General features: G+C 44.5%; 1 pseudogene; it reads left to right on the top strand.

The window, feature by feature from the left end:
- The window catches only part of LOC121539401, a 97,075-nt pseudogene that overhangs the window by 56,953 nt on the left and 26,829 nt on the right, over positions 1-13,293 (top strand).

Consider the following 13,293-nt stretch of genomic DNA (forward strand, 5'->3'; position numbering starts at 1 on the left):
CTCTACTGTGTACACTATCATATGAACAGACCAGTATATTATTAGTAATAACCACCACAGGAGGTCAAAATGTACTCCCATCTTTCTTTGGGACTACCAGCCCTCTTAAATGCCCATGTGGCCTGACCATCCATACTACAGTTCAGTGAGGGGAAAAAAGTATTTGATCCCCTGCTGATTTTGTAAGTTTGCCCACTGACAGACATGATCAGTCTATAATTTTAATGGTAGGTTTATTTGAACAGTGAGAGACAGAATAACAACAAAAAAATCCAGAAAGATGCATGTCAAAAAAGTTATAAATTGATTTGCATTTTAATGAGGGAAATAAGTATTTGACCCCCTCTGCAAAACATTACTTAGTACTTGGTGGCAAAAGCAAGTAAAAAAAAATAAAAAATACGTTTCTTGTAGTTGGCCACCAGGTTTGCACACATCTCAGGAGGGATTTTGTTCCACTCCTCTCTGCAGATCTTCTCCAAGTCATTAAGGTTTCGAGGCTGACGTTTGGCAACTCGAACCTTCAGCTCCCTCCACAGATTTTCTATGGGATTATGGTCTGGAGACTGGCTAGGCCACTCCAGGACCTTAATGTGTTTCTTCTTGAGCCACTCCTTTGTTGCCTTGGCCGTGTGTTTTGGGTCATTGTCATGCTGGAATACCCATCCACGACCCATTTTCAATGCCCTGGCTGAGGGAAGGAGGTTCTCACCCAAGATTTGACGGTACATGGCCCCGTTCATCGTCCCTTTAATGCGGTGAAGTTGTCCTGTTCCCTTAGCAGAAAAACACCCCCAGCATTCCTCCTCCTCCAAACACGGCGATTTGATGCCAAAGAGCTTGATTTTGGTCTCATCTGACCACAACACTTTCACCCAGTTCTCCTCTGAATCATTCAGATGTTCATTGGCAAACTTCAGACGGCCCTGTATATGTGCTTTCTTGAGCAGGGGGGACCTTGCGGGCGCTGCAGGATTTCAGTCCTTCACGGCGTAGTGTGTTACCAATTGTTTTCTTGGTGACTATGGTCCCAGCTGCCTTGAGATCATTGACAAGATCCTCCCGTGTAGTTTTTTTTTTATTTTTTATTTTTATTTCACCTTTATTTAACCAGGTAAGCCAGTTGAGAACAGGTTCTCATTTACAACTGCGACCTGGCCAAGATGAAGCAAAGTAGTGCAATAAAAACAACACAGAGTTACATATGGGGTAAAGAAAAAAACATAAAGTCAGAAAATACAACAGAAAATATATATACAGTGTGTGCAAATGTAGCAAGTTATGGAGGTAAGGCAATAAATGGGCTATAGTGCAGAATAATTACAATAGTATTAACACTGGAATGCTAGATGTGCAAGAGATTATGTGCAAATAGAGATACTGGGGTGCAAAAGAGCAAATTAAATAACAATATAGGGATGAGGTAGTTGGGTGGGCTAATTTCAGATGGGCTGTGTACAGGTGCAGTGATCGGTAAGGTGCTCTGACAACTGATGCTTAAAGTTATTGGGGGAGATAAGAGTCTCCAGCTTCAGAGATTTTTGCAATTCGTTCCAGTCATTGGCAGCAGAGAACTGGAAGGAATGGCGGCCAAAGGAGGTGTTGGCTTTGGGAATGACCAGTGAGATATACCTGCTGGAGCGCAGACTACGGGTGGGTGCTGCTATGGTGACCAATGAGCTAAGATAGGGCGGGGATTTGCCTAGCAGTGATTTATAGATGGCCTGGAGCCAGTGGGTTTGACGACGAACATGTAGTGAAGACCAGCCAACAAGAGCGTACAGGTCACAGTGGTGGGTAGTGTATGGGGCTTTGGAGACAAAACGGATGGCACTGTGATAGACTACATCCAATTTGCTGAGTAGAGTGTTGGAGGCTATTTTGTAAATGACATCGCCGAAGTCAAGGATCGGTAGGATAGTCAGTTTTACGAGGGCATGTTTGGCAGCATGAGTGAAGGAGGCTTTGTTGCGAAATAGGAAGCCGATTCTAGATTTAACTTTGGATTGGAGATTCTTTATGTGAGTCTGGAAGTTGAGTTTACAGTCTAACCAGACACCTAGATATTTGTAGTTGTCCACATACTCTAGGTCAGACCCGTCGAGAGTGGTGATTCTAGTCGGGTGGGCGGGTGCTAGCAGCGTTCGATTGAAAAGCATGCATTTAGTTTTACTAGTGTTTAAGAGCAGTTGAAGGCTACTGAAGGATTGTTGTATGGCATTGAAGCTCGTTTGGAGGTTTGTTAACACAGTGTCCAATGAAGGGCCAGATGTATACAAAATGGTGTCGTCTGCGTAGAGGTGGATCTGAGAGTCACCAGCAGCAAGAGCGACATCATTGATATACACGGAGAAAAGTGTCGGCCCAAGAATTGAACCCTGTGGCACCCCATAGAGACTGCCATAGGTCCAGACAACAGGCCCTCCGATTTGACACACTGAACTCTATCTGAGAAGTAGTTGGTGAACCAGGCGAGGCAGTCATTTGAGAAACCAAGGCTATTTAGTCTGCCAATAAGAATGCGGTGGTTGACAGAGTCGAAAGCCTTGGCCAGGTCGATGAAGACGGCTGCACAGTACTGTCTATTATCAATCGCGGTTATAATATCGTTTAGGACCTTGAGCGTGGCTGAAGTGCACCCGTGACCAGCTCGGAAACCGGATTGCATAGCGGAGAAGGTACGGTGGTATTCGAAATGGTCGATGATCTGTTTGTTAACTTGGCTTTCGAATACTTTCGAAAGGCAGGGCAGGATGGATATAGGTCTGTAGCAGTTTGGATCTAGAGTGTCACCCCCTTTGAAGAGGGGGGATGACCGCGGCAGCTTTCCAATCTCTGGGGATCTCAGACGTTATGAAAGAGAGGTTGAACAGACTAGTAATAGGGGTTGCGACAATTTCGGCGGCTAGTTTTAGGAAGAAAGGGTCCAGATTGTCTAGCCCAGCTGATTTGTAGGGGTCCAGATTTTTGCAGCGCTTTCAAAACATCAACTGTCTGAATTTGTGTGAAGGAGAAGCGGGGGGCATGGGCAAGTTGCAGCAGAGGGTGCAGAGTTGGTGGCCGGGTTAGTGGTAGCCAGATGGAAAGCATGGCCAGCTGTAGCAAAATGCTTGTTGAAATTCTCGATTATTGTAGATTTATCGGTGGTGATAGTGTTTCCTAGCCTCAGTGCAGTGGGCAGCTGGGAGGAAGTGCTCTTATTCTCCATGGACTTTACAGTGTCCCAAAACTTTTGGAGTTAGTGCTACAGGATGCAAATTTCTGTTTGAAAAAGTTAGCCTTTGCTTTCCTGACTGCTTGTGTATATTGGTTCCTAACTTCCCTGAAAAGTTGCATATCGCGGGGGCTATTTGATGCTAATGCTGTACGCCACAGGATGTTTTTGTGCTGGTCAAGGGCAGTCAAGTCTGAGGAGAACCAGGGGCTATATCGGTTCTTAGTTCTGTATTTTTTGAATGGGGCATGTTTATTTAAGATTGAGAGGAAATTACTTTTAAGGAACAACCAGGCATCCTCTACTGACGGAATGAGATCTATATCCATCCAGGATACCTGGGCCAGGTCAATTAGGAAGGCCTCCTCGCTAAAGTGTTTTAGGGAGCGTTTGACAGTGATGAGGGGTGGTCGTTTGACCGCGGACCCGTTACGGACGCAGGCAATAAGGCAGTGATCGCTGAGATCCTGGTTGAAGACAGCTGAGGTGTATTTAGAGGGTATATTAGTCAGGATGATATCTATGAGGGTACCCATGTTTAAGGATTTAGGGTTGTACCTGGTAGGTTCGTTGATAATTTGCGTGAGGTTGAGGGCATCTAGCTTGGATTGTAGGATGGCTGGGGTATTAAGCATATCCCAATTTAGGTCACCAAGCAGTACAAACTCAGAGGATAAATGGGGGGCAATCAATTCACATATGGTGTCCAGGGCACAGCTGGGCTGATACCTCACCGTTCTCATGATCATTGCAACTCCACGAGGTGAGATCTTGCATGGAGCCCCAGGCCAAGGGAGATTGACAGTTCTTTTGTGTTTCTTCCATTTGCGAATAATCGCACCAACTGTTGTCACCTTCTCACCAAGCTGCTTGGCGATGGTCTTGTAGCCCATTCCAGACTTGTGTAGGTCTACAATCTTGTCCCTGACATCCTTGGAGAGCTCTTTGGTCTTGGCCATGGTGGAGAGTTTGGAATCTGATTAATTGATTGCTTCTGTGGACAGGTGTCTTATATACAGGTAACAAACTGAGATTAGGAGCACTCCCTTTAAGAGTGTGCTCCTAATCTCAGCTCGTTACCTGTATAAAAGACACCTGGGAGCCAAAAATCTTTCTGATTGAGATGGGGTCAAATACTTATTTCCCTCATTAAAATGCAAATCAATTTATAACATTTTTGACATGCGTTTTTCTGGATTTTGTTGTTGTTATTCTATCTCTCACTGTTCAAATAAAACTACCATTAAAATTATAGACTGATAATTTCTTTGTCAGTGGGCAAACGTACAAAATCAGCAGGGGATCATACTTTTTTCCCTCACTGTATATACATGGTAGTTGGTGCTATCCAATGGCAGTACACCTTGGATTAATTGACAGTCCCCATGATAGTTCGGAGTTGCCCCCTGCTGTTGTGTTGGTAACACACTAACATAATGTGTCATCTCACCTTCAGGAACGTGTTGGTTCATCACGCCCTTGAAAGTGCACAGTCTGTCTGTGTGGTGGTGTTGATGATGATGTGTCTGACAGTGTCTGAGAGCCCACACTCGGTCATGATGGACACACACACACACACACACACACACACACACACACACACAGATTGACAGTCCTCAGAGATGGAGACATAACATGGTACTGAGATGTCAGGGCTGCGGCTATAGACGGGTTAGCTGAAACGTCATGAAAACAATGTGCATGCTTCAATGGGGCAGAAGTCTCTTAGTTGTTGTGATTTTGGATGGCCAGATAGCTAGCAATAATGACAAGAAGCTGCCATGTGGGGAATCTTGGTGGCTCATTTCAGCAAGTTTTATCTTGTTCTTGAAACCGTATCTTGTTTTGAGGGGTTTTGACTGATGTCATGTCTATGCTAATATGGCTAAAATTTGATAGCTAGCTAACATACAACTGTAACCATGTATTTGAGACAAGTGCTCATTGTGCAAATGTATTCATGTTTTCAATGAACATTGGAGACTAAATATAGTTTGCATGTTGTCAACAATCTAAGCCAACCCCATCTGTTTTGCCCCATAGTTGTGCACGCATTGCTTTTGTTGCTAAACAACCAACCCTTCTATAGGGAGTAACTGTCCACTATCTGTAGTCATAGTCACGCTAGACTTTCTTATTCATGTATGGCCCTGGTGCTGGTGAAACTGTCCCAGAATTCTGCTCTGCCTGGCTGCATGCCAAAACACTCTGTACTTTTCCTCTCCATGTCACTAGAGATTTATTCACCTTCTTCAGGAATGTGTTTTTCCTCAGTATTGGATGAAAGAGGAAGGGAGAGCGAAAGAGTGTCTGAAAAAGGAGGGAGCAGGACTGAGCAGATAGGAGAGAGACAGGAGAGAGACAGTGTTGATCCATGTGGTGAATGTTAAGTTCTGACCCCTTGTCGTTTATTTTTCCCAACAGGTACGCCTTACATTTCCTGGTCCAGAGTGGCCTGACCTACAGTATCATGATGTTTGCTGGGCTGGAGCACATGCACAAGTGAGTAATGTTTCTATTTAATGTGAAATAAACTGGCAGTATGCTGTATTAACAAGTCCAAGATTGGCCGACTCAAGTCTCCAGTGAACACGTGATGCCAACACATGACGTCGTCGCTTTTCATAAAGCATCGCTTCCAGACAACAAATCAATAACATCTTTCTATACTGACGTAGTCGATCTTTTCACAAGGCTGATGACTTGAATAGAACTGCGTTTGGAAGAAGGTTATTGGCCTTTATTTAGAGTGGTGTTCTACCCAGCAACAGAAAGGCCTTGGCCTTGTGCCCAGCTGTTGCAATTAATCTTTAATGTAGGATTTTGATTAAAAAGTGTAATATAAATATATATGAAGGAGGAGACTGGCCTTCCTTGGTTCACCATGATAAGATTGTTTTAGTTCAGGTTGCAGAGCGTTGTTCTGTTGGCGCTGACGAGCCTAGACTCCTGGATGGGGATGGCACTATCCCTCAGGCGCCCATCTGTGTCCATGCCCCTGCCTCCACCCCTCCACCCCAAACAGTCTGAGCCATGCAGCCAGCTATCACTCCCCCCAGCCACCTTCTGTGGTTATTTTTACTGAGGGACAAGGCTGTGGGGTCAGGTGTGGAAAGAAGTGAAATCTCTCTCCTAAGGGAAGGTTTTAAAAAATACCCCAGCTCAATATCCATCACAATGACCATAACAGTACAATGGAGGAGGGGCCTGATGGTAATACGCTCAATAAGTGTCCACTCCGTAACCGTCCACTCGAATCGTATTCGGAGGTGACATTTCAAAACAAATAAACCCCTCAATTTAACAGCAACGGAGGTGTTTTTCATGGAAACGTTTGCTTCCTCTTTAATTTCCTGGTGTTCCAGGTCAGTTCTCAGCCCAGTAGATGAGGTCAGTGTTGATGTTAGCTGTGAAGTACTAGGAAGCAGATGAATGTGGCGGTCATCCAAGCTGAGCTGACATTGATTGGACCACACCTCAAAGCAGGGCCTGATAGGAACTTCAGCCTCTGAGTTTGCCTTACTCAACCTTTTGTGGAGCGGGTTGAGCTTTAACTTGGTCATGTGGGTGCTGAGCTTGCAGATGCTTTTGATGTCTATTGGAAACCCCAAATCTGACCATTTGAATTGACTTAGCCTGTCATTAACATAACAGGTCTTTTAGAGGTCCGTGAAATAGCTTTCCATATGTGTACAGTTTAATGTAGACAAGCTCTACATTTTCAGCTTTAAGTCTGCCCTACTTAGAGTGAAAGTGGTTGTGGGGAGTAAATGGCTCAGTGGAGACCACCTATGTGAATGAAATTATAATGATTTTTATAAAAAAAATTGACAGCGTGCCGGAGAACATTTTTAGCTTCTTATGGCTGAATAAACTGGTGGAATGGAAGGATATCTTATCATTGATCTATTATGAGGCAGTTTGGCAATGGCACTATGGCTATAAGAGACAATGACGATGATCAGACTGTAGTTGTTGCAATCAATCAAATGTAGTTTATAAAGCCCTTTGTACATCAGCAGATGTCACAAAGTGCTATACAGAAACCCAGCCTAAAACCCCAAACAGCAAGCAATGCAGATGTAGAAGCACGGTGGCTAGGAAAAACTCCCTAGAAAGGCAGGAACCTAGGAAGAAACCTAGAGAGGAACCAGGCTCTGAGGGGTGGCCAGTCTGTGCCGGGTGAAGGTTATAAGAGTTCATGGCCATTAAGGCTAGATCGTTCTTCAAGATGTTCAAACATTCATAGATGACCAGCAGGGTCAAATAATAATCACAGTGGTTATAGAGCGTGCAACAGGCCAGCACCTCAGGAGTAAATGTTAGTTGGCTTTTCATAGCCGAGCATTCAGAGGTCGAGACAGCAGGTGCGGTAGAGGGAGGGAGAGGAGGTCGAAACAGCAGGTCCAGGATAAGGTAGCAGGTCCGTTGAACAGGTAAGGGATCCATAGCCGCAGGCAGATCAGCAGCATGACCAGGTGGGCTGGGGACAGGGACAGCCAGGAGTCGCCAGGCCAGGTAGTCCTGAGGCATGGTCTAAGGGCTCACGTCCTCCGGGAGGAGAGAGAGATGGGAGAATTAGAGGGAGCATATTTAAGATAACACAGGGCACCAGATAAGACAGGACAAATACAACAGATAGGACAGGCTGACCCTAGCCCCCCGGCACATAGACTATTGCAGCATATATACTGGAGACTGAGAGGGGGGGTCGGGGGACACTGTGGCCCCGTCCGACGATACCCCCGGATAGGGCCAACCAGGCAGTATATAACCCCTCCCACTTTTCCAAAGCACAGCTCCCACACCCCCAGAGGGATATCAACAGAGTACATGGCCAACTTACTACCCTGAGACAAGGCTGAGTATAGCCCATGAAGATCACCCCCACCACACGAGCCCGAGGGGGCGCAAGACCGGACAGGAAGATAACGTCAGTGACTCAACCCACTCAAGTCGAGTATAGCGAACAAAGCCTGGCAAGACGTGATGCACCCTTCCTAGGGACGGCATTTCTCTCTACTCTTCTCTTTTTTATCAACATCTTAAGTGTTTGCTTCAGGGCTGAGAGGAGTGGTAACGTAAAGTCTGGTTGACTAAAATAGGGTCAAAATTGGAAGTAGCTAAAGACTGAGGGTGTGAGAGAAAAGAAGACTGAGTTCAGAAGACTGAGTTCAGAAGGATAGACAAGGAAGTTACAGTTTTTCTAATAAAGTATATAGAGAGAAAATAGACTACATTATTTACAATATCAAGTCTCTCTCCTTCTCAATCTCTCCTCAGTCATCCCTCCCTCCTCCTTCATCTCTCTATCCCCCTTTATATCAGTCTCCCTCTCCACCTCCGTCCTGCTGCCTTTGTCCAGACACCTCACCAGGCAGATTATAATGGAATTTCCTGGGAAGCATTAAACCCAGTGGAGGCTGGTGCTAGGAACGCTAGCAAGTCCCACGAGAGCAAATCCATCTCCTATAGACGTTAAATTGAGCAGAACAAACATGCATATACAGTTGTCCCCAATCCCCTGACTGCACTTAATCTGAAAACCACCTAGCTAATGGAGGAATCAAGCTCCGCAATGTGCAAAATACAACACTATATTTTCAACTATTGTCATATACATATACAGTGGATATAAAAAGTCTACACACCCCTGTTAAAATGGCAGGTCTTTCTGATGTAAAAGAATGACACAAAGATAAATCATGTCAGAACTTTTTCCACTGTTAATGTGACCTATAATGTGAACAATTCAATTGAAAAACAAACTGAAATCTTCAAGGGGGAAAAATGAAAAATAAAAACCTTACCTGGTTGCATAAGTGTGCACACCCTCTTATAACTGGGGATGTGGCTGTGTTCAGAATTAACCAATCACATTCAAACTCATGTTAAATAGAAGTCATTACACACCTGCCATCATTTAAAGTGACTGATTAATCACAAATAAAGTTCAGCTGTTCTAGTAGGATTTTCCTGACATTTTCTTAGTTGCATCTCAGAGCAAAAGCCATGGTCCGCAGAGAGCTTCCAAAGCATCAGAGGGATCTCATTGTTGAAAGATATCAGTCAGGAGAAGGGTACAAAATAATTTCCAAAGCATTACATATACCATGGAACACAGTGAAGACAGTCATCATCAAGTGGAGAAAATATGGCACAACAGAGACATTACCAAGAACTGGATGTCCCTCCAAAATGTATGAAAAGACGAGAAGAAAACTGGTCAGGGAGGCTTCCAAGAGGCCTACAGCAACATTAAAGGAACTGTAGGAATTTCTGGCAAGTACTGGCTGTGTGCCATGTGACAACAATCTCCCGTATTCTTCATATGAATGGGCTATGGGGTAGGGTGGCAAGATGGAAGCCTTTTCTTACAAAGAAAAACATCCAAGCCCGGCTGAAGTTTGCAAAAAACAAACGTCAAGTCCCCCAAAAGCACGTGGGAAAATGTGTTATGGTCTGATGAAACCAAGGTTGAACTTTTTTGGCCATAATTCCAAAAGGTATGTTTGGCGCAAAAACAACACTGCACCATACCCACAGTGAAGCATGGTGGTGGCAGCATCATGCTTTGGGGCTGTTTTTCTTCAGCTGGAACCGGGGCCTTAGTCAGGGTGGAGGGAATTATGAACAGTTCCAAATACCAGGCAATTTTGGCACAAAACCTTCAGGCGTCCGTTAGAAAGCTGAAGATGAAGAGGAAGTTCACCTTTCAGCACGACAACGACCCAAAGCACACATCCAAATCCACAAAAGCATGGCTTCACCAGAAGAAGATTAACGTTTTGGAATGGCCCAGCCAGAGCCCAGACCTGAATCCAATTGAACATCTCTGGGGTGATCTAAAGAGGGCTGTGCACAGGAGATATCCTCGCAATCTGACAGATTTGGAGCGCTTTTGCAAAGAAGAGTGGGCAAATGTTGCCACGTCAAGATGTGCCATGCTAAAAGACTGAGTGCTGTAATAAAATCAAAAGGTACTTCAACAAAGTATTAGGTTAAGGGTGTGCACACTTATGCAACCAGGTTATTGAGTTATTTTTTATTTATAATTTTTTTCTCAAAGATTTCAGTTTGGTTTTTCAATTGAATTGTTCATGTTATAGGTCACATTTAAAGGTGGAAAAAGTTCTGACATGATTTATCTTTGTCTCATTCTTTTACATCACAAAAACCTGGCATTTTAACAGGGGTGTGTAGACCTTTATAGCCACTGTAGTTGTGGCCATTGTTTTACAAGCATTTCGCTACACCCGCAATAACATCTGCTAAATATGTGTGTGACCAATCAAATTTGATTTGATATAAATGCCATGGTGTCAGTGATAGCTGTTTTGGTGATGGAAGAAGTCAGGACAACTGCATGTGGGTATTGTTATTCACACAAAGACTCTGTTTAGTGGTAGGCTACACACATAGACTTGTTATTCAGTTGCTGTTGTGACAGCAGCTCTATTTTCTCCTCGGTAATGTTAAACTTATCTGTTCTTTCACCTGTTGGACGTGACCGGACAAAGGTCGGGGAATGTTCTAGAGGTGTCCTCGGCTCGCTCTACCTGCAGTGCAAACAGCGCCACCTGCCTGATGGATGAGAAGACCTCATTTCTATCCACAACACACTTGAGAAATACTGGACTAGCGCAGTTAGCAGTCAATCAGTTATAACACGCTGACTTGTAGAAGGGGTTGTGGCATACAGTTTGTATGAATGTACTTTTAATTCTTTTAGGTCTGGATTGACATGTATTTAATGAATCCCAAAAACTGTTTTGCAGATAATGCTATAACAGTCTATACAGTATGGGAAAAAAGTATTTGATCCCCTGCTGATTTTGTACGTTGCCCACTGACAAAGAAATGATCAGTCTATAATTTTAATGGTAGGTTTATTTGAACAGTGAGAGACAGAATAACAACAACAAAATCCAGAAAAAGCATGTCAAAAAATGTTATAAATTGATTTGCATTTTAATGAGGGAAATAAGTATTTGACCCCCTCTCAATCAGAAAGATTTCTGGCTCCCAGGTGTCTTTCATACAGGTAACGAGCTGAGATTAGGAGCACACTCTTAAAGGGAGTGCTCCTAATCTCAGTTTGTTACCTGTATAAAAGACACCTGTCCACAGAAGCAATCAATTAATCAGATTCCAAACTCTCCACCATGGCCAAGACCAAAGAGCTCTCCAAGGATGTCAGGGACAAGATTGTAGACCTACACAAGGCTGGAATGGGCTACAAGACCATCGTCAAGCAGCTTGGTGAGAAGGTGACAACAGTTGATGCGATTATTCGCAAATGGAAGAAACACAAAATAACTGTCAATCTCCCTCGGCCTGGGGCTCCATGCAAGATCTCACCTCGTGGAGTTGCAATGATCATGAGAATGGTGAGGAATCAGCCCAGAACTACACAGGAGGATCTTGTCAATGATCTCAAGGCAGCTGGGACCATAGTCACCAAGAAAACAATTGGTAACACACTACGCCGTGAAGGACTGAAATCCTGCAGCGCCCGCAAGGTCCCTCTGCTCAAGAAAGCACATATACAGGCCCGTCTGAAGTTTGCCAATGAACATCTGAATGATTCAGAGGAGAACTGGGTGAAAGTGTTGTGGTCAGATGAGACCAAAATCGAGCTCTTTGGCATCAACTCAACTCGCTGTGTTTGGAGGAGGTGGAATGCTGCCTATGACCCCAAGAACACCATCCCCACCGTCAAACATGGAGGTGGAAACATTATGCTTTGGGGGTGTTTTTCTGCTAAGGGGACAGGACAACTTCACCGCATTAAAGGGACGATGGACGGGCCATGTACCGTCAAATCTTGGGTGAGAACCTCCTTCCCTCAGCCAGGGCATTGAAAATGGGTCGTGGATGGGTATTCCAGCCTGACAATGACCCAACACACGGCCAAGGAAACAAAGGAGTGGCTCAAGAAGAAGCACATTAAGGTCCTGGAGTGGCCTAGCCAGTCTCCAGACCATAATCCCATAGAAAATCTGTGGAGGGAGCTGAAGGTTTGAGTTGCCAAACGTCAGCCTCGAAACCTTAATGACTTGGAGAAGATCTGCAAAGAGGAGTGGGACAAAATCCCTCCTGAGATGTGTGCAAACCTGGTGGCCAACTACAAGAAACGTCTGACCTCTGTGATTGCCAACAAGGGTTTTGCCACCAAGTACTAAGTCATGTTTTGCAGAGGGGTCAAATACTTATTTCCCTCATTAAAATGCAAATCATTTTTTTTTTGTTATTTTTTGTTGTTATTCTGTCTCTCACTGTTCAAATAAACCTACCATTAAAATTATAGACTGATTATGTCTTTGTCAGTGGGCAAACATACAAAATCAGCAGGGGATCAAATACTTTTTTCCCTCACTGTAAATCATAACACCAATAGAAACGTCTTATATGCAACAAGTTTGGAGAGCTACTGATTCAAACCTCCATTCAGATAACAATAGAGAGAGTAGGAGAGAGGGAGAGGTGACAAAACGAGTGAAGGAATGCTCAAATGAAAGGCTGATCTGTTATTCATTCTGTGTTGCTATTGAAGCTCGAACCACCGTCCCTTTATGTGGCAAGGCCTGTGAAAGAAATTACATAACCAACCTACCTGCTGCCTGGCAGGCAACAGAAAAAGGCATATTTTCACACACATGGGTATATTATGCACTCTGAGCCTTTGCAGCAAATTGCCCTGATTTCTGTCCTATTATATTAGGGTAATTGGAGGGTTTATGAGGCGTGATTAATCGTGGGTTGGGGCATCGGGAGGCGGCGGAGGTCCAGGCAAGGTACCGCACTGCTCCGGAATGCTAAGTGCTTTGGGCCGAGGCTCACTGCCAGCTCATTGGCTGGAAATACGAGCGACGGGTTGGCCTTTCATTCCCGCCGGTTGAAATGGCACTAATAAAAGCATCACCTCCTAGACATGTCTGCCCCGTGACGGAGTGGATAGTTGGCTGGTTCTGCGGTTGGACACGTCGCATGGCAATTGGACTATGACTCTGGTCTTGCAATTGTTCCTCAGGAGAGCAACACTCAGGAGAGCAACACAAACAGTGGTAATGGGAGTG

Source organism: Coregonus clupeaformis, unplaced genomic scaffold (assembly GCF_020615455.1).
Source record: "Coregonus clupeaformis isolate EN_2021a unplaced genomic scaffold, ASM2061545v1 scaf0137, whole genome shotgun sequence".
Classification (NCBI taxonomy): Eukaryota; Metazoa; Chordata; class Actinopteri; order Salmoniformes; family Salmonidae; genus Coregonus; species Coregonus clupeaformis.